This window comes from Oryx dammah, unplaced genomic scaffold (genome assembly GCF_014754425.2).
Source record: "Oryx dammah isolate SB20612 unplaced genomic scaffold, SCBI_Odam_1.1 HiC_scaffold_21, whole genome shotgun sequence".
Lineage (NCBI taxonomy): Eukaryota > Metazoa > Chordata > Mammalia > Artiodactyla > Bovidae > Oryx > Oryx dammah.
Genome location: NW_024070205.1, coordinates 6,679,095 through 6,698,227, shown reverse-complemented (window position 1 = coordinate 6,698,227; position 19,133 = coordinate 6,679,095). Strand labels below are relative to the sequence as shown.

At 42.7% G+C, this 19,133-nt stretch overlaps 1 non-coding gene across 1 annotated transcript; it reads left to right on the top strand.

The window, feature by feature from the left end:
- The first annotated feature begins 2,739 nt into the window (after positions 1–2,739).
- TRNAS-GGA lies at positions 2,740–2,811 on the top strand. Its single transcript has one exon. It is a non-coding gene; the product is annotated as a tRNA-Ser (tRNA).
- Positions 2,812–19,133: the final 16,322 nt, after the last annotated feature.

Here is a 19,133-nt window from a genome sequence, read left to right as displayed (position 1 = left end):
GGAGGGAGAGGAGGGAGAAGAAGAGGAGAGGGAGGAGGGAGAGGAGGAGAAGGATATAAGGGAGGGGAGAAGGAGGAGGGAGAGGAGGGAGAAGAAGAGGAGAAGGAGGAGGGAGAAGAAGAGGAGAAGGAGGAGGGAGAGGAGGGAGAGAAGGAGAAGGATGCCAGGGAGGAGGAGCAGGAGGAGGAGGTAGAAGAAGGGGAGGAAGAGGAGAGGGAGGAGGAAGAGAAGGAGAAGGATATGAGGGAGAGGAGAGGGAGGAGGGAGAGGAGGGAGAAGAAGCAGAGAGGGAGGAGGAAGAGAAGGAGAAGGTTGAGAGGGAGGACGAGTGGGAGAGGGAGAGAAGAAGAGGAAGAAGAGGAGAGGGAGGAGGGAGAGAAGGAGAAGGATATAAGGGAGAGGAGAGGGAGGAGGGAGAGGAGGGAGAAGAAGAGCGGGAGGAGGAGTGGGAGGAGGGAGAAGGAGAGTGGGAGGAGGGAGAGAAGGAAAAGGATGCCAGGGAGGAGGAACAGGAGGAGGGGGAGGAGAGGGATGTGAGGGAGGAGGAAGAAGAAGAGTAGGAGGAGGGAGAAGAAGAGGAGCGGGAGGAAGGAGAGGAGGGAGAGAAGGATGCCAGGGAGGAGGAGCAGGAGGAGGAGGCAGAAGAAGGGGAGGAAGAGGAGAGGAGGGGCGGAGGAGGAGGTGAGAGGCTGTGGGATCCAGTGAGTCTCAGAGCAGAGGCTGCTCCTCCCCACCCCGCCTTGGGGACTCCCTCTGGTCAGCAACTGAAAGGGTCTCTCTGGAATGTCTCAGGCTCTCCAAATTTTGGCTCGTGGAACAGAAGCATAAGCGCACAGCAGGAGGATGGCCGGGGCCTGGCAGTCCCTGCCCGGTTGTGCCTGCCACGTGCTCTGTCCCGGTCTTGATGGACAAGCCAGCCCGGCTTGTGTTCTGGCTGAACTTTTCATCCTGGGCAGATCACACGGCAAGTTCCACGTCAGAGAGCTTTTCTCGCTGCATATCCCGGCTGCCCACCCCTCGCGGAGATTAAAGGCTTCCTCCCCTGCAGCCCTGCTCAGAAACAAGCGCACTGCCAAGGGCCCTTTACTCATTTCTTCCCATTAACTGGTGACCATCCCTTGATCTGACTTGAGGCTTCCAGGGCACTTTCCTACCTGGATAAAGATAGATGAGGCTGAAAAAGAGTCCTGTGTAGAGAAGGAGGGTGTTTAAGTTCTCCTAAGCATGTTGTGCAGCACACACACACACACACACTATACATATGCATGCACGCGTTATATACACATACACATATGTGCGTACAGTCTATGTGTAAGGGAACTATTTATACAATCTTTAAAATATTCATTATATGCTTCATATTTTTAAAGTATTTCCATGCCTATTACTACATTTGATGTGACTCACGTGAGAGCCTGGAAGGCTGTGCAACGTCAGAATGCTCTTTTTAGAGAGGAAATGAATGTTCAGAGAGGCTGTGACTTGCGTCAGGTCACACAGCTCCTGGGTGGTGTAGCTGGAATTCAAACCTAATTTTCTTTTTTTTTTACACGTAACATTTTACGTTCTTTCCATTGTGTGAGTCTGCCTTTCTCATAGCAGGTGGAAGAATGGGGGTGGGACAGGGTACTCATAAAAGTGGTTCTTTCATCTCTCCCAGGGAATGCCCTGGAGAGCTCTTTCATCTAATTTAGTTCTTAAAATAGTTATTTAAGATTAAAATTATTCTTCTACAAGCATGTAAATGGTAGAGTCAGGATTCACTGCAGATCTGGTTGACCCTATAGCTATGCTCTCTCCATGACTCTGGAAATGAGACAAGGGGACACTCTGCAGGTCAGTGGGGGCAGAGGAGTCCAACGGAAAGGTGTAAGCTTTGGGTGTAACCCTGGGTCAGAATTCTAGGTCTATCATCTATTAGCTCTGGGCACTTGGGTGAGACACTTAGTCACTTTGAGCTTCAATTTCCTCAGCTATGGCAATGGGATTTATAGTGATCCTACTGTGTGCTTTATAAGGTAGGTCTCTGGCATAGTGTCCAACATAGTAGGTACTCAATACATGACATCTCTTGACCTTCTGTCTGTGTTCTATCTTTATTGCTGATTTGGGTCTAATTCTCTAGTCTTCACTTAGACCAAATAACCCATATAGATTGAAAAGCTTTATCTAAGTAAAAACAAGACATTAAGATCCAGAAGAGGAAAAAAAAAAAAAAGATCCAGAAGAGGGAGTTGAAGATTCTAAGGGAAGAAGGGAAGTCTGACAGCAGAAAGGTTCTGAGACCTGTCATTCTTGGTTCTCTCCTTTCTACTTTATCCAACTTTCTGCTCAAAAGTGAATGGGGCGGGGTGCAGGGGTGACTTAGAAGCACGACGCAGATGCCTCCAGCCCTACCCTGCATTCCAACCAGCCCAGGGAGGTGCTGTCAATCACGCCTTCCCACAACGTGCCCCTCCATGCAAGCTGGCAGTAGTTCTTTGGCTTTGCCTTTCTGAATGAGAGAAAAGGGAATAGTAGCTTGAACAGTATATATTGGAGGTGGTGAGAAATTCCGACACAAATCGTCTCCCCTTCCAAGTCAGGAGGCTCCCACCCTCATCCCACCTTTCTGCTCATCCACAGCGCTGTCACAACCTCTGGGCAATAACACAACTCAAAGACAGTGATTAGTTCACAGACAAAGAGCTGCCCCCCACTTTGTCTTCTTTGCAGATGCTATATTCCTTTAGAAGAGCTTCCCTGGTGGCTCAGAGGTTAAAGCATCTGCCTGGAACGCGGGAGACCCAGGTTCGATCCCTGGGTCGGGAAGATCCCCTGGAGAAGGAAATGGCAACCCACTCCGGTACTCTTGCCTGGAGAATCCCATGGAGGGAGGAGCCTGGTAGGCTACAGTCCATGGGGTCTCAAAGATTAAGGAAGGTTTCTCTTTTTGTTCCTATTTTACATCAGTTTTTTACTTTCCTGTCTTAAAAAAGTATCACATTTGTTGCCAGCTCCTTCTCTCCTCTGACACATGCAGAAGCTACACCTTTAGGCCCTTAATACTGTTTTTCCTCTGATGCACGTGACATCTTGATAATTCTAACACCAGGGGTGGAGAAATGAAGAGGAGAACAGCGGGACAAAATACTTCTGGGCCATTTTGGAATTAGTGATATTTTTCAGGAGTGATCAATTACATTACTTAACTGGAGAGCTCAGATTATAAAGAGAAATATAATTAGCGGCAAATGTGGTGAGCTATATAAAGACAGATAGACGGGCCAAGGAACGGGAGCTCATCAATTTTTCCAGTTTCCGTCAGGAGGGCAATTGTTTTTCTGTGAGCCTCCATCCCAGGGATTGGAAAGCAACAGCAAGCACACTCTGAGCATTGTCAGTCCTCAAAGGGACACACATCAGGAGCAAATCAGTGGCTCAGCCTCGGGTCTACCATTGATTACTGGGCAATTGGCTTACCCTGAATGTGTCTCAGTTTCCTCCTCTGTAAAAGAGGATTACTAACGCCTACTCTTCTTGCCTCCCTGGGAACTGCTGTGAGGCTTAAATAAACCATATAGATGTGGACATGCTTTGAAAATTCAAAGACCTACATATATGCAAAGGAGGATTAAGAATATTATCACTATTTTGAGCTAGATCTTGCAGAATAAGTAGGATTTGACTTTCTGGAAATAGATATGAGGGATATCAATTAAAGGATACAGAACAAGGAATACATCAAACCCATGCATTAGTTTGGCTGTAGCACAGAATATTGAAACAGAAGAGGAAAATATTACATCCAAAGTGTGGGCTGGAACAAGAACATTAGAGCCTTAGGAGCTGCTGCTTTTTGCCAAAGCCAGAACAGCCTCTGAGTAGTTCTGGCGGGGAAAATGAGGGTGCAGGCAGCTTTGCAGAAAGATGAAGCTGGGAGTGCAGAGCAGAAGGCATTTGTCCGAGGGGAGCTGGTTTAGAAATTTACGGTAAGAAACTAGAGATGCCTACACCATGGCATTGGGTATGAAAAAAGAGGAATTACCAGGGCAGAACTCACAGGGCTGATGGCAATGCCATGGGAGGAGCTGGGGATATGAAGATACAGGGAGAAATCAGAGATTACTTCAAGGATTGAACTCTGAGTTCCTGGGAGGATGGTCAAGCTGTTGATAAAATCGAGAATGCCATTGAGGGGCACTTTAGAGGGGCGGGGGATGGAAAAAAGAATAAATGTGATAGATCCTGCCAATGATGATTTTAAGGTGCTGATGTGAGACCTACAGCTAGACACTGCCACTTAACTGGTGAACACAAGACTAGAGCTTTGGAGAGCAGTCGAAGCATTTTGAAATCCTTAGAAAAGAGGAAAAGCCAGGCGTATTAGGATGCTCTATGAAGGGTTTCAGAAGAGACAAGAGAATGGAGGCAAGATTTTCAGCAAGTTTCCTGGAGGATGAGGTGGGTGTGTAGCTTTAACTTGATCATGGAATTTCCTGCTTCCCTTCAAAAGCATCTTTCTTTTCTTCCAAGGACAGGGAAACAGAGGGGGTCAGTATTATCTGCTTCTGTGAGGAAGCAACCTTCTGGCCACAGAGACTGTAAGAATGTTTGCTGGGGTGCATTCAGTCACCAGTGTGGCACTTGAGACGGAAAGGGATGAGACTCTGTTGGAGTCCTTTAAAGCCGTGGTCAGCCCCTCTGGCCCTGGGGCATCTGGGAGATTACTCTGCAGCTAATTAGGAGTCACTCTTGAGGATCAATACCATAGTTTGATTCTCTGTGTCCAGAGCCAGAAAATTAGCTCTTCTCTGAGAATACGAATGGTCTGGGTGGCTGCTTTGTTAATAGAAACCTACGTGCCTCTTGACCGGAGTGTTTTTCACACCAGCAGCTTATAGATATGGAGCAGACATGGGCTTGCTGCGTCTTCCCTGAAAAACAGTGACAGGCTCGACACTGTCATGGAAGGAAGGAAAGTAATTGTACCAGCATATTAGAAACTACACCCATACAAATTTCCACGTCATGGCTCAAAACTCCACCTCCAATTTGCAGTGCCAAAGATGGGCATCTCTGCTGTGATATCTCCCAGTGCCTAGGTATTCTTTTCATTGCTCTGTTGATGAGTGTTTATTTTTGAAATCTCAGACACGTTTTACAGGAAGAGTACTGGCATTTCAGAAGCCATTGATATTTTGGGTTATTGTTTATCGGGGATGTGGGTCATTGCCGAACATCCTGACAAAACATCATCAGGCTTACAAACCTGTTTCCAAGTGAGATGTTCTAAAGCAATATTTATAGCAAAATCATGACCTCAAGGCATCTAAATGTAATCCACTTTTTAAATCTCATTTTTTTCCCTCTGAATCCTTCAATCTAATTAGGCTCACATCAGTATATTATTACAGGGAGTAATCATTCCTTTCTTCTAATAACATTCATGGATAATTTTATTTCTCATTTCCAGCCTCCTACTCCTGTAGTGTAATTAGTGTCTTTGGCACCTCGTGATGCTCAGAATGAGTTGCAGCTGCTAATTGCTAATTGAAAAATTAGAAACTCAGTTAGAAAAAGGATCTAATTAAAATGAAATTAGATAAAATCCCTTCAAACCAGCTCCTTTCTCTCTCACTCTCTTTTCTTTGTTTCTCCTTTTCCCCCTTATGCCTTCATTATTTTCCTTTTCACCACAGAACTATTAGCACTTCCAAAATATGTGTAATTGCTTAAAGTAAAATACCTTTTCATATCAGGCTACCCGATGGTCTTTGGGAAGGAACTAGGGAGAGGTTTTAAACAATTGAATTCAGCGTCAGCAGTTGGGTTTTCTTTCTGTTCCTGTTCCAGCTGTGAGACATGAGTTCTACCTTATAAATAAGACTCCAGACTCCCTTTGGAGGACAAGAGTAGGGTCAGCCCTAGGTCCTTTTCCTGTGTGTTTGGAAGGGTCATTGCCAGCCTCATAACTGTGAGCTAGTGAGGTTCACTCACTTCTTGTGGCAAATCCATTCTCTATGCATTATCCCATCTGACAATTAATAACCTAGTAAATTCCCAGGCCTATAGAAGACACAGAATAAACCAGGTCCCTTCTGCTTCCACAGTACTTATAACCTGTTGAGAAGTTGAGATGGATAGGCATAACCACAGAATAAGAAAAACACCTTACCAAATGCAAAATATTTAATTCAGCCCTTCAAATGTTTTTGAGTACCTTCTTGCTATATGCCAGGCACTAGTCACACAAAATACACAATGTATATTTCCTATCCACAAGCAGTTTTTATCTTGATATACATGAAGAAGTGGTTTATACTTCATATGAAAAAAGGCAAAAATAGCAAACACTTCAGTTGTTGAATTAATGCAGAAATATGGTTTATGAATTCTTGTGGGTCAGTGAGGTTATTAGGGAATACTTAAAAGAAGTGACATGCCCATAGGATTTTGAAGGTTGAGTAGGAGTCCACCAAGAGGACAGGTATTTTAGACAAAAAAAATCTATTTCAGAAAAACGGACACATAAAACAATATGATGATTTCTGGAATTATGTATAATTTGGCATTGTGAAGCTCAAATTAAGAAGTGGGTAGCAGGAGATGAGACTGGGGAAATGGTTAGCGTGAATTACAAAGAATCTTATGTGCTTTTAAGGGTTAAAGGAGAACTGTGCTTGGATATTTGGGGAAAGTTTCTTAGACAATATAGGATTTTAATGATAGTAGGATCCATGATAATCACGATGGTGTGATCACTCACCTAGAACCAGACACCCTGGAATGTGAAGTCAAGTGGGCCTTAGAAAGCATCACTATGAACAAAGCTAGTGGAGGTGATGGAATTCCAGTTGAGCTATTTCAAATCCTGAATGATGATGCTGTGAAAGTGTTGCACTCAATATGCCAGCAAATTTGGAAAACTCAGCGGTGGCCACAGGACTGGAAAAGGTCAGTTTTCATTCCAATTCCAAAGAAAGGCAATGCCAACGAATGCTCAAACTACCACACAATTGCACTCATCTCACAAGCTAGTAAAGTAATGCTCAAAATTCTCCAAGCCAGGCTTCAGCAATACTTGAACTGTGCACTTCTAGATGTTCAAGCTGGTTTTACAAAAGGCAGAGGAACCAGAGATCAAATTGCCAACATCTGCTGGATCATGGAAAAAGCAAGAGAGTTCCAGAAAAACATCTATTTCTGCTTTATTGACTATGCCAAAGCCTTTGACTGTGTGGATCACAAGAAACTGTGGACAATTCTGAAAGAGATAGGAATACCAGACCACCTGACCTGCCTCTTGAGAAACCTATATGCAGGTCAGGAAGCAACAGTTAAAACTGGACATGGAACAACAGATTGGTTCCAAATAGGAAAAGGAGTATGTCAAGGCTGTATATTGTCTCCCTGCTTATTTAACTTCTATGCAGAGTACATCATGAGAAACGCTGGACTGGAAGAAGCACAAGCTGGAATCAAGATTGCTGGGAGAAATATCAATAACCTCAGATATGCAGATGACACCACCCTTATGGCAGAAAGTGAAGAGGAACTAGAAAGCCTCTTAATGAAAGTGAAAGAGGAGAGTGAAAAAGTTGGCTTAAAGCTCAACATTCAGAAAATGAAGATCATGGCACCTGGTCCCATCACTTCATGGCAAATAGATAGGGAAACAGTGTCAGACTTTATTTTTTGGGCTCCAAAATCACTGTAGATGGTGACTGCAGCCATGAAATTAAAAGACACTTACTCCTTGGAAGGAATGTTATGACCAACCTAGATAGCATATTGAAGAGCAGAGACATTACTTTGCCAACAAATGTCCGTCTAGTCAAGGCTATGATTTTTCCTGTGGTCATGTATGGATGTGAGAGTTGGACTGTGAAGAAGGCTGAGTGCTGAAGAATTGATGTTTTTGAACTGTGGTATTGGAGAGGACTCTTGAGAATCCCTTGGACTGCAAGGAGATCCAACCAGTCCATCCTAAAGGAGATCAGTCCTGGGTGTTCATTGGAAGGACTGATGCTGAAGCTGAAACTCCAATACTTTAGCTACCTCACGTGAAGAGTTGACTCATTGGAAAAGACTCTGATGCTGAGAGGGATTGGGGGCAGGAGGAGAAGGGGACGACAGAGGATGAGATGGCTGGATGGCATCACGGACTCGATGGACGTGAGTCTGAGTGAACTCCGCGAGTTGGTGATGGACAGGGAGGCCTGGTGTGCTGCGATTCCTGGGTTTGCAGAGAGTTGGACACGACTGAGCGACTGAACTGAACTGAACTGAACTGAACTGAGGATCTATGAAGGGCTTCCCAGGTGGCATCAGCAGTAAAGAACCTGCCTGCCAATGCAGGAGACATAGAGATCAGGAAGCTCCCCTGGAGGAGGGCATGGCACCCACTCCAGTGTTCTTGCCTGGAGAATCCCAGGGACAGAGAATCCTGGAGGGCTATAGTCCATAGTTTTCAAGTCAGACATGACTTAGCAAGTGAACCACCACCACCACCACACACACATATACATATATATAGAGAGAAAGTGAATTCAGATTATGATTAAAAGTCAAACAAAGAAGCTTATTTTATAAACAATAAAAATAGCCACTTTCATTGCCTGCCTTCCTTTGCAGATGTGAATACCCAAACTTGGAAAGCTTGACTAATTTATCCAAGGTGACAGTTAATCTGTGACTTTGGGGGTTTCCAACTCAACACAGAAGCTCTTCTGTCTACACTTATCAGCCTCTTGCTGCAGGCTCCCAACTCAGGGCAGCACCCATTGCACACACCTGCCCTCTGTACCTTCTGAAGGAGGCAGCTGAGACCCTGATGACGGGCAGGCGCTCTTTTCTTCAGTCCATGGCAGGGGTGGAAATGGATCCTGGCCTTCTTGACTTGCCAGCCCTTCCTGGTTCAGCAAGAGATAGTTATTACCTACTGACCTGCAAGCTGACACTTAGGGAAAGTCATTCCATCCTTTAAGAATTGTCAGTTGACATGAAACAAGGAGACAAAAAGGAAAGGGTGGTGGACTCGTGGGTCAAGGGACTACTTGCCTTCGTGTCCTACGGAAGGAGCAAGCCTGGAACATCTAAAACCAGGATTTCAGTTACCAATAATTTAATGTTTCTGGAAAGCTGCTACGTAAGTAATCTATTTTATGCTTTAGGAATGACTACCCGAACAAGTCTGAAAATGTAGCTAAAATGTTCTGTTCCTCACAACTTATTCTAAACCCAAAAGATAATGGGATGACAATTTAAAATACACCTTACCTTTGAGAAGTCCTTCTTCATAACTCACATATTTTTCATATTGCAGTTCAGTTTACTTCCTTCTAGCTTATCACAATGAATCCTGCTGCTTTTAACCAACCTATTATATCTTCTTGAATAATTAAAGTACTCTGCTTTTCTCATGACTCAGCATGCTGAACAAAGTTAAGGTCAGAGGGTGAGGAACTATAAAGTGACGTTAGTGCGTAAGCATCGTATCAGATTACCTGGATTCAGGTCTGAACTCTTCCACCTGCTTGTGCAAGTGGATAAACCCCTCCATGATGATGATGATGGCAAAAGTGACGGCAAGCGTTTCAGCACATGCTTAACATTCCCCTGTTCAGTAAATGTTAGCTATTATTGTTACTGGGCCAGGAGAGTAGGAAGGGGGAAAAAAAGGGTGAAGTGAGAAGAACAGAAGAGAAGGACAGCTGACCCTGTTTATAGCTCTCAGCGCCGGGCCTGGCAGAGACTAAGACCCCTGTGCTTGTGCCTTGATTATAGAATGAATGCCAGGGTAGCACCAATTCCTTGCCTGATTTGCGAAATGTCATTTGTAGTCATCTAAGCTAAGCAGTCTGGCTTGGAGAATCCCCACAGACAGAGGAGCCTGATGGGCTATAGTCCATAAGGTCACAAAGAGTCGGACATGACTGAATTGACTTAGCACTCACTCACACAAGCTAAGTGTGTCCCATGTTATTTAATTGGAGTCAGATGTTCTGAGGCATACTGAGATAGGAAATAACACAGTGATGATCTCCTGGTTGTCACTTCTGGAAGAAGACTGAACCGGTAAGAAAATAGCATGGTGAAATGGTCACGAGAGTCAGGTTAAATTCAGTTTTAGGAACTGACCCCGGAGGCAGCTCTTTCTGGGACGGCAGCAGCAGATGCTCGGCTCTCCTGCCCCTTTGCTTCCCCACACTGGCTGCGTCTTCTCTCAGTGGAGAACCTGGGGCTCTTTTGTCAATTTCCTGAGACGTTTTCTTCACCTTCCTATGACTTACTCACTTTTGGGGAAAAGTCTGATAACTGGAAAATTCTGAGAGATAATTTTCTCTCTCTGAAAGAGATGGGAATACGAGACCACTTGACTTGCCTCTTAAGAAATCTATATGCAGGTCAGGAAGCAACAGTTAGAACTGGACATGGAACAACAGACTGGTATGTCAAGGCTGTACACTGTCACCTTGCTTATTTAACTTCTATGCAGAGTACGTCATGAGAAACACTGGGCTGGAAGAAGCATAAGCTGCAATCAAGATTGCCGGGAGAAATATCAATAACCTCAGATATGCAGATGATACCACCCTTATGGCAGAAAGTGAAGAGGAGCTAAAAAGCCTCTTGATGAAAGTGAAAGAGGAGAGTGGAAAAGTTGGCTTAAAGCTCAACATTCAGAAAATGAAGATCATGGCATCTGGTCCCATCACTGCATGGCAAATAGATGGGGAAACAGGGGAAACAGAGACTTTATTTTTTTGAGGTCCAAAATCACTGCAGATGGTGACTGCAGCCATGAAATTAAGAGACACTTGCTCCTTGGAAGACAAATTATGACCAACCTAGACAGCATATTCAAAAGCAGAGACATTACTTTTCCAACAAAAGTCCATCTAGTTAAGGCTATGGTTTTTCCAGTAATCATGTATGGATGTGAGAGTTGGACTATAAAGAAAGCTGAGCACTGAAGAATTGATGATTTTGAACTGTGGTGTGGGAGAAGACTCTTGAGAGTCCCTTGGACTGCAAGGAGATCCAGCCAGTCAATCCTAAAGGAAATCAGTCCTGAATATTCATTAGAAGGACTGATGTTGAAGCTGAAACTCCAATACTTTGGCCACCTGATGCAAAGAACTGACTCATTGGAAAAAGTCTCTGATGCTCAGAAAGATTGAAGGTGGGAGGAGAAGGGGACGACAGAGGATGAGATGGTTGGATGGCATCACCAACTCAATGGACATGAGTTTGAATAAACTCCAGGAGTTGGTGATGGACAGGGAGACCTGGTGTGCTGCAGTCCATGGGTTTGCTAAGAGTTGGACACGACTGAGTGACTGAACTGAACTGAACTGATAACTGGATAAGATATAAATAAAAACCATGGGAAGGTTTTTATTTATCAATCACCTCTTCCTGGAAAAGAAAGTTAAAGAAGGATTTTTCTATATATGCCAATTTACTCCAAGGGGTGTATTTTAGAAACAGTCTAATTGTTTCAAAGGAAGCATTTATGAATTATGAATTACAAATTACAATATCCTTGAAATTCAGTAGTGATCAGCTCAAGGCTGGTGAAATAGATTGAGTACCTTTCCTGTTTGCCAAACAGTTCTCTTGTATGTTACCTCTTTTCATTTTCCCGTTACATAAGGCATGCTTGCACATTAACACAAAATAATGCAGCATAATATACCAGGGAGAGAAGCATTTTCTCCACCTTGACCTAAAGTCCATCTTCCCTCAAATAGGTATCTGGGAAACTCCCCAGCTTTTCAGACACTGTGTTCTAAAGAGGAAACTGAGAAACTGTGCATAGGAAAGATGGTATTTGAAGCACATCCATATTTAAAGCATGATTCTGCTGGACAGGTCAGTTCTTCTGAGGTTCAACTTATTTCCACCTCTACATGCCCTGCAAACGGTAGCCAAGATGGCAAAGCTATTGCTATTCTGCATCACAGCCAAAGGATTTTCAAAGAAAGGTGACTTTGAAGGATGCGAGGTGAAAGTCACTGTCAGCTGGCAGAGCTGGTTGTTTGCAGAGCAGGAATTCACTAGGGGATGGAAGAAAGGCTGGGGGCTTTAAGTCCTTGATATGGCTAAGCTTCCCATCTCAGAGAAACAGGTCATCCTACTAATTATCTGTCATGTCACTCTGGCTTGCCAGAGAAACAGATAATTTCCTTCTCTAGGTTTTTCAAATCCATTTATAGTTGTGAAAAACCCTTCCCACCCTGTCTTTCAGAGATTCTAGGAACAAGAGCAAAGGTGATGACCACTGGAACAATTTTCTTCAAGGACTTTTGAGAATGTTAATATCTTTGCAGAAAGGCAGATGCTCTAACTCAGTCACCACCATACCTTTAAGGGAACAGATGCGGCTTTATGGTCTCAAGCTACTTGGAGGCAGAAATGAAATAGTGCCAAGGGAAACATACTCAAGGGGAATAATATACTGTATTATGAGATCTGGGTAAATGTACATAGGATTTGGACAGTCTGGCCCAAGGCCTGCCAATATCAAATATTCAAATAATCCAGATTCTATTATGTGCAAACACTTTCAATCATATAACCTGGTATAAAATCTGTAAGAGAGAAACAGTAGTAAGAATTGCAGAGAGAAAACACGACTCCTAGGAGGTCTAATAAGACTTTGGTGAATTCACCAAGCTTTGGAGATTACCTCTTAGCTTTATAGGTTCAGAGGCTCAATTTTTTTCAGTTTCTTAGAGTTTATCAGGGAGACTGATACCATCAATAATAAAACCAGATGTTCGATACAACTGCATCTATTGTGTGCCCTTTACTGTATTAAGGAATGGCAGAGTCCAGAACAAGGGAGAGAGGGAGCCGTTCGAGAGGGAATCTGCGTACTATTTATCTCTATAGCTTCAGTGTCCAGCCCAACGCCTGGTCTCTAAATATATTCTGATGGATGGAAATGACCTTTCAATGACCTAGTGATTGGTTGATTGGTTGGGTAGATGAGTGAAGAGATGGGTGAAGAGATGAGAAGGCAGGGAGAAGACAGAAAGAGTGAGGGAAGGGGCCATGGCAGTGGTCTTAGCTGGTATTTATTAGAGAACACTATGAGCTCATCTCTCTGCTAAGTTCCCTTTTCTAAACCCTCATTGCAACTCCAGGAGGATGGGGAGGTTGTATTTTCCAATGAGGAAGCTGAGGTATGGAGTAAGGTAACGAGGCTGAGGGCACCCAACTCATAAGTGGTGGAGCCAGAATAAATATGCAGGAGATCAAGCCATAAAAATGGAAGTTTTTTAATGCATGATGAGAATAGGACTTCTAGGTTGACACTACATGTACATTCGCTGGCAAGCATAGCATCTCCCTTTTGACAAGATGCATAAGAAACCAGGTATAATTAGAAGTGTGCAGGAGAGCCTCAGAATCAGGAAGTGGCTGTGTGGTTTAACTGTTTAAATCTTGTCTAGCGACTTCACTTTCACTTTTCACTTTCATGCACTGGAGAAGGAAATGGCAACCCACTCCAGTATTCTTGCCTGGAGAATCCCAGGGACGGGGAGCCTGGTGGGCTGCAGTCTATGGGGTCGCACAGAGTCGGACACGACTGAAGCGACTTAGCAGCAGCAGCAGCAGCGTCTTCCTGCAATGTCCATAATTGTGGTATACCTGCCAGGTGGATCAAACCCTCATTTGACTCTTTGAGCACCTTCTCCCCTGGATAATGCTTGGATGGTTCTATGTTCCATGCTTCTATTGCTCATCTTTTAAATTTACTCTATCCTGGTAATCAGAGACTGTTTAATGCTTTTTTCTATATTTCTTATACACTTTGTGTGGAGTATATAAACAGCTAGTCTTGGTTCCCCTCATTGCTCAATTCCTGGGGTGTATCTCAGTGTAATCTACTTAGAGCTTGACTATTTGTAGATGACATGATACTATACATAGAAAATCCTAAAAATATTACTAGAAAACTACTAGAGCTCATCAATGAATTCACTGAAGTTGCAGGATACAAAATTGATATTCAGAAATCTGTTGCATTTCTATACATTATCAGAAAGAAATATCAGAAAGAAAAATTAAGGACACAATCTTATTTACTATAGCATTAAAAAAATAAAGTACTTAGGAATAATCCACCTAAGGAGGTAAAAGACTTGTACTCAGAAAACTATAAGACACTGATGAAAGAAATTGAAGATAACACGAAGAAATGGAAAGATATACCATGTTCTTGGACTGGAAGAAGTAATATTGTTAAAATGACCATATTGCCCAAGACAATCTACAGAGTAATGCAATTCCTATCAAAATACCTAAGACATTTTTCACAGAACTAGAACAAATAATTTAAAAATTTGTATGGAAACACAGAAGACCCTGGATCTTGAGAAAGAAGAACAAAGCTTGAGGAATCATGTTTCCTGACTTAAAATTATATTATGAAGCTACAGTAATCAAAATAGTATGGTGCTGGCACAGAAACAAACCCATAGATCAATGGATATGTATACACACAATGGAATACCACTTAGCCATAAAAAGCACGAATCTTGTCATTTGCAACAGCATAGATGGACCTTGAGGATATTGTGCTAAGTGAAATAAGTCAGACAGAGAAAGACAAACACTGCATGATATCACTTACATATGGAATATAAAAATATAACAAGCTATTGACTGTAACAAAAAGGAAGCAGACTCACAGATATAGAGAACAAGCTAGATGGTTACCAGTGGGGAGAGGAAAAGGGGGAAAGGGAAGTTAGGATGGGGGACTTAGAGGTACATGCTGTTATGTGTAAAATAAATTACAAGGATATATTTTATAGCCCAAGGAATAAAAACAATACTTCATAAAAGTGATATATGGAGCATAACCTTTAAAAATTGTGGATCACTATATTGTACACTTGTAACATGTAATAGTGTGCACCGACTCTACTTCAGTAAAAAATATAGTAAGTGCTGGTTCATGGGGAAGGAAAGTGATTTGCTTAGCTGGGTGAAGCCAGGTCTCCTGATCACAAAGTCTTATATCCATCAAATTAAAGTTGTTTTTAATGAGATGTGTCATGGTTTTTTTAAAATGCTCCATGAGTTCAGCGGAACAAGGGATTTTTAGCTTTAAATGTTTTATGGCTGCTCTCTCTGATCTTCCCCAGCCAAGGACCTGATCCAGCCTGCTGGCTCCCAGGACTTAGTGCTGAATTTGAGTGGGTCTCTGTCCTGTGGATTATGTACTTTGGAACCCAACTATAAATCATATAAACAACTCCTGATGTGAAGTAAGCAGACACCAAGTGCACACATCTCTTAAATCCAAATACCTTCCCAATATGTCTATTTTGACAACAAAATGCCAAGATTACTGGGTGTTCTGGACACCTGTCAGTCCCACAGTTAATCACAAATGCTCCCTTCTGTAGCAAGACTCTTCACATAAGCCCTTCTTAAGCTTGCAGGACTTTGAAGGCAAAGTGATGACACCAGAAATTCTGGGGAGGCTGAGTGTCTTCTGAGATTTTTTTTTTCCCCCAGAGAGGAAGCTGGATGAAAATATGACTTACTATGAAAGGTAACTGTTGAATCATTTTCCATAAAACACAAGGAGTTATTTACAGGGACTTTGCCCTTAAGGGAGGAACAGAGCCTATTTGTTCCATGATAGATACAGATATTAAGAAAATAAGCCCTCATTTTCCCATCCTTTTCCAGCTACACACACACACACACACACACCCCTCCAGTGGAAAGCCTAAGAACTAATCAAGGCAGCTGCTTTACCATCTGAGCGCTAAATAGGCCTTGCCATCATTTTCTTCCTATATTTTTTTCTATTTCTGGGTAATGTGTCCTATGAGCTCCCCAAGTACTTCATTATCTACTTATTTTCTTGATTCAACTTCTACTCTGGCTAGCAATTTCATTGGTACAACTTAAAATTCCTTTTAATGGTTTTTTTTTTAACTCATTTAAAAACATCTTCCTTTCCCAGTACTTCCATGCTAGACTTGGCTTTCCCCTAAAGTAATCTCAGTGGTAGCCAATTAAGGTCAATATATATTAAATATACCACCAATCAGAGCTTATAATGAGAATCCATTCATTTATTAGGTTTGTTTTAAATTAAGTGGAATGATTAATGGGAGGGATAGAGCGTTGAGGATCGCTGTCTAAATTCTTCCAGCCAAGAGCTAGAGGGGAGTCACTAATGGGCGTGGAGATGTTTTTAAGTTAGCGCAGTCTGAGGGAGTCAGCTTAGGTGGATAAACACTGCTCAACCTGTTCCTGGGTTTGGATCAAGCTAGCCCCTAGTGTATCTAGTGTTCCCTTCACAAGTATAGGACCCCAGGGAAAACTCACCAAGTGAAGGCTCACACACTATGCATCTATGCACCTAAATATCCTAAGTCCAAGTAACAAGCTATGAAATGAAATATGTTTTAACAGTCTACATTGACAATGATATTTAAATAATAAGTAGGAGACAGGGTTTTCATCTAGAATTCTTAGACCTTCTTAGAGTTGATGACCGTGATAGCATGGGAGTGGGGTCTGGGGCCCTCTTTTTTTTCCACTCTGGATCTGACTTGCACTGCGTGGGTTCCTGTGAGCCTCCATGTGATGTCATAACCTGCCCACCAAGTTCTGTCCAATCTTCACCAGCAAACCTCTCTCTTCCCCCCAATTTGAGGTGCAGGAAAGCAGAACGCCTGGAATAAAGGCTCATCTACATTCTGGACGTGAACCTGAAGCTGATTGGGTGGGGGGCTGGGGGGGTTAGGTATTCTTGAGTGTGGTCTACATACATGGGGTTGGGAAGCACATACTCTTTGGACAGACATTCCCTTCAGCCCTGTGAACTTCTACCTCCCCGTGGTGAGAGTCACTGGGGAAAAGAGAGAAAGGGGGGCCTTCTAAAGTGTGAAGCCCAGGGTAGAGGTTCACTCTGTGGGACCAAAGGATAGCATTGCTGTTAGAAACTCAGTGAAGTTTGGAGGAGTTAATGTGAGAAGAATCAGAGCAGATATTAAATGATTAAGTCTATTTCTATCTAATTTTTTTTAGTTTCCATTATTACAAGCAATAACCATTTTTATTAAATTAATAGGCATTATAAACTCACAAGAATTCTCATAAATAATTCAGACGGCTGTGGTTTTAGCTCAAAGAAACCATCTCCCCCCCTGTGGCATCTCCTCCTCTGCTGCCTCCATTCAACCCAACCTGCATCATCATAACACATACAGGTGCACACACACCTTAACGCACACCGATTCTCAGCACACACATGAACACACGGTGATTGGCAGCAGAGGCAAGTTATCACCTTGATTGAGCCTTGGAAGTGTAACTCATACAATAAATGTTTCTGAGCTAGAAGAGCCCTGAGAAATTTTTCTACCCACCCCTCCCCTCTGTACAGGGTAAGAACTGAGGTTAAGAGAAGGAAATGACTTGCCCATGTTTTGTTTGTTGACCCTTATTTCTTCAGAGTTGATTGTGACTGTGAAAACAGAAATATTGAGGCCACTGACAGGGGCAATTCTGAGGAAAGGAAAGTAGTCAGGTGTCCCTTGACCAGTGGCTAATGGGGTGATTCACTATGAAATCAACTGTTTATTTTCTTTCCTGTGTTAGAAAACTTCTGTTTACTTGTTGGGGAGGTTATCTAACCAGAAGGCATGGGAGTGATTTCACTTGACTCTAGAGAGAGGAGACAGTTTTTGTTGTGGATTCTGTTTTTATTGTGTTTCTAAGAACAGAATCATTCTTACCCTAGAAGGAGGGCAAAGATTTTGTGTGTGTGTGTGTGTGTGCATATGAGGATTATAGAGGTAAAATTTACATACAACATAAACCATCAATTCTATGAGTTGTGCCTTATGCTTACAGTCATAACTACCATCGCCATCATGACATAGATCGTTTTATACCCCAAAACTTCCCTCTGCCTTTTTGCAGTCAATACCTGCATCTACCATCAGCATTCATCAAAGGATCAGCTCTTGGCACTATTGCTGTCCCTTCTCTAAAATTTCATATAAATGTAATCTTATAGTACATTAATTTTTATGATTGATTTCTTTTACTTTTGAGATTTTTCATTTTGTTGTATGTATTGTGGTATATAGTAGAAAAGAAAGTGAAAGTTTAGTTGCTCAGACATGTCCATCTCTTTGCAACCCCAGTGACTGTAGTCTACCAGGCTCCTCTGTCCACGGGATTTTCCAGGCAAGAGTACTGGAGTGGGTTGCCATTTCCTTCTCCAGAGGATCTTTCCCACCCAGGGATCAAACTCAGATCTCCTGCATTGTAGGCAGACGCTTTACTGTCTGAGCCACCACGGAAGTATATAGTAGAAGTTCGTTTATTAAACTCCTGGTTAGTATTTAATTGTGCAGACACCTCATAACTTATTTAATCACCAGTTGATGGACATTTGGATTGTCTCCAGTTTTTGACTGAGAAAGAAAAAAAGAGTATCTTCTAACATTTGAATGTTGACCTGATCCTCACAGCTGTTATTCTCCTATAGGGTGTAAACAAACTCACAAATACAAAACAGACAAGGTTACTTTGAGACCATGATAAAATGAGACGGAGAAAGTCTACTTTATAATTTTGTATAAGTACAGACAAAAGCAATGTCACTTGCTACCCACAAAATACTAAGCTTCCTTCCTCTTGGCTAAAATGAATGACTACTAATTCTTTACTAATTAGAGCTATACGTTCATCTGCCTCCCTACAGATTTATTATTCAGATACCCAATCATAGAACTGGCTTTACTTTCTGACAGCCTCATTCTAGAGTCAGCCACTACTTCATTAGGTCACCCCCTCGAGTCACCCAACTAGGATCAAAATCCTATAACTGTCCCTCTCCAATATCTTCCCACCGAGATCCCCCACGGTTCCCCTCGGTGTGTGTTCTCACTCACTGTAGTGAGGAATCAGCTCAACTTGTTCAACTACAGACTTGTTCCTGGGAATTTTGGGGTGGACAGCTGTTACCTTATATTCATGCACAAGTCTCTGCTGTGCACATGTAATTTCTTTTGGATAAATCTGGAGTGGTGGGGGTTAGTGATTACATTGATAAGTATATGCCTAACTTGATTAAAAAAAAAAAACACTGGCAAATT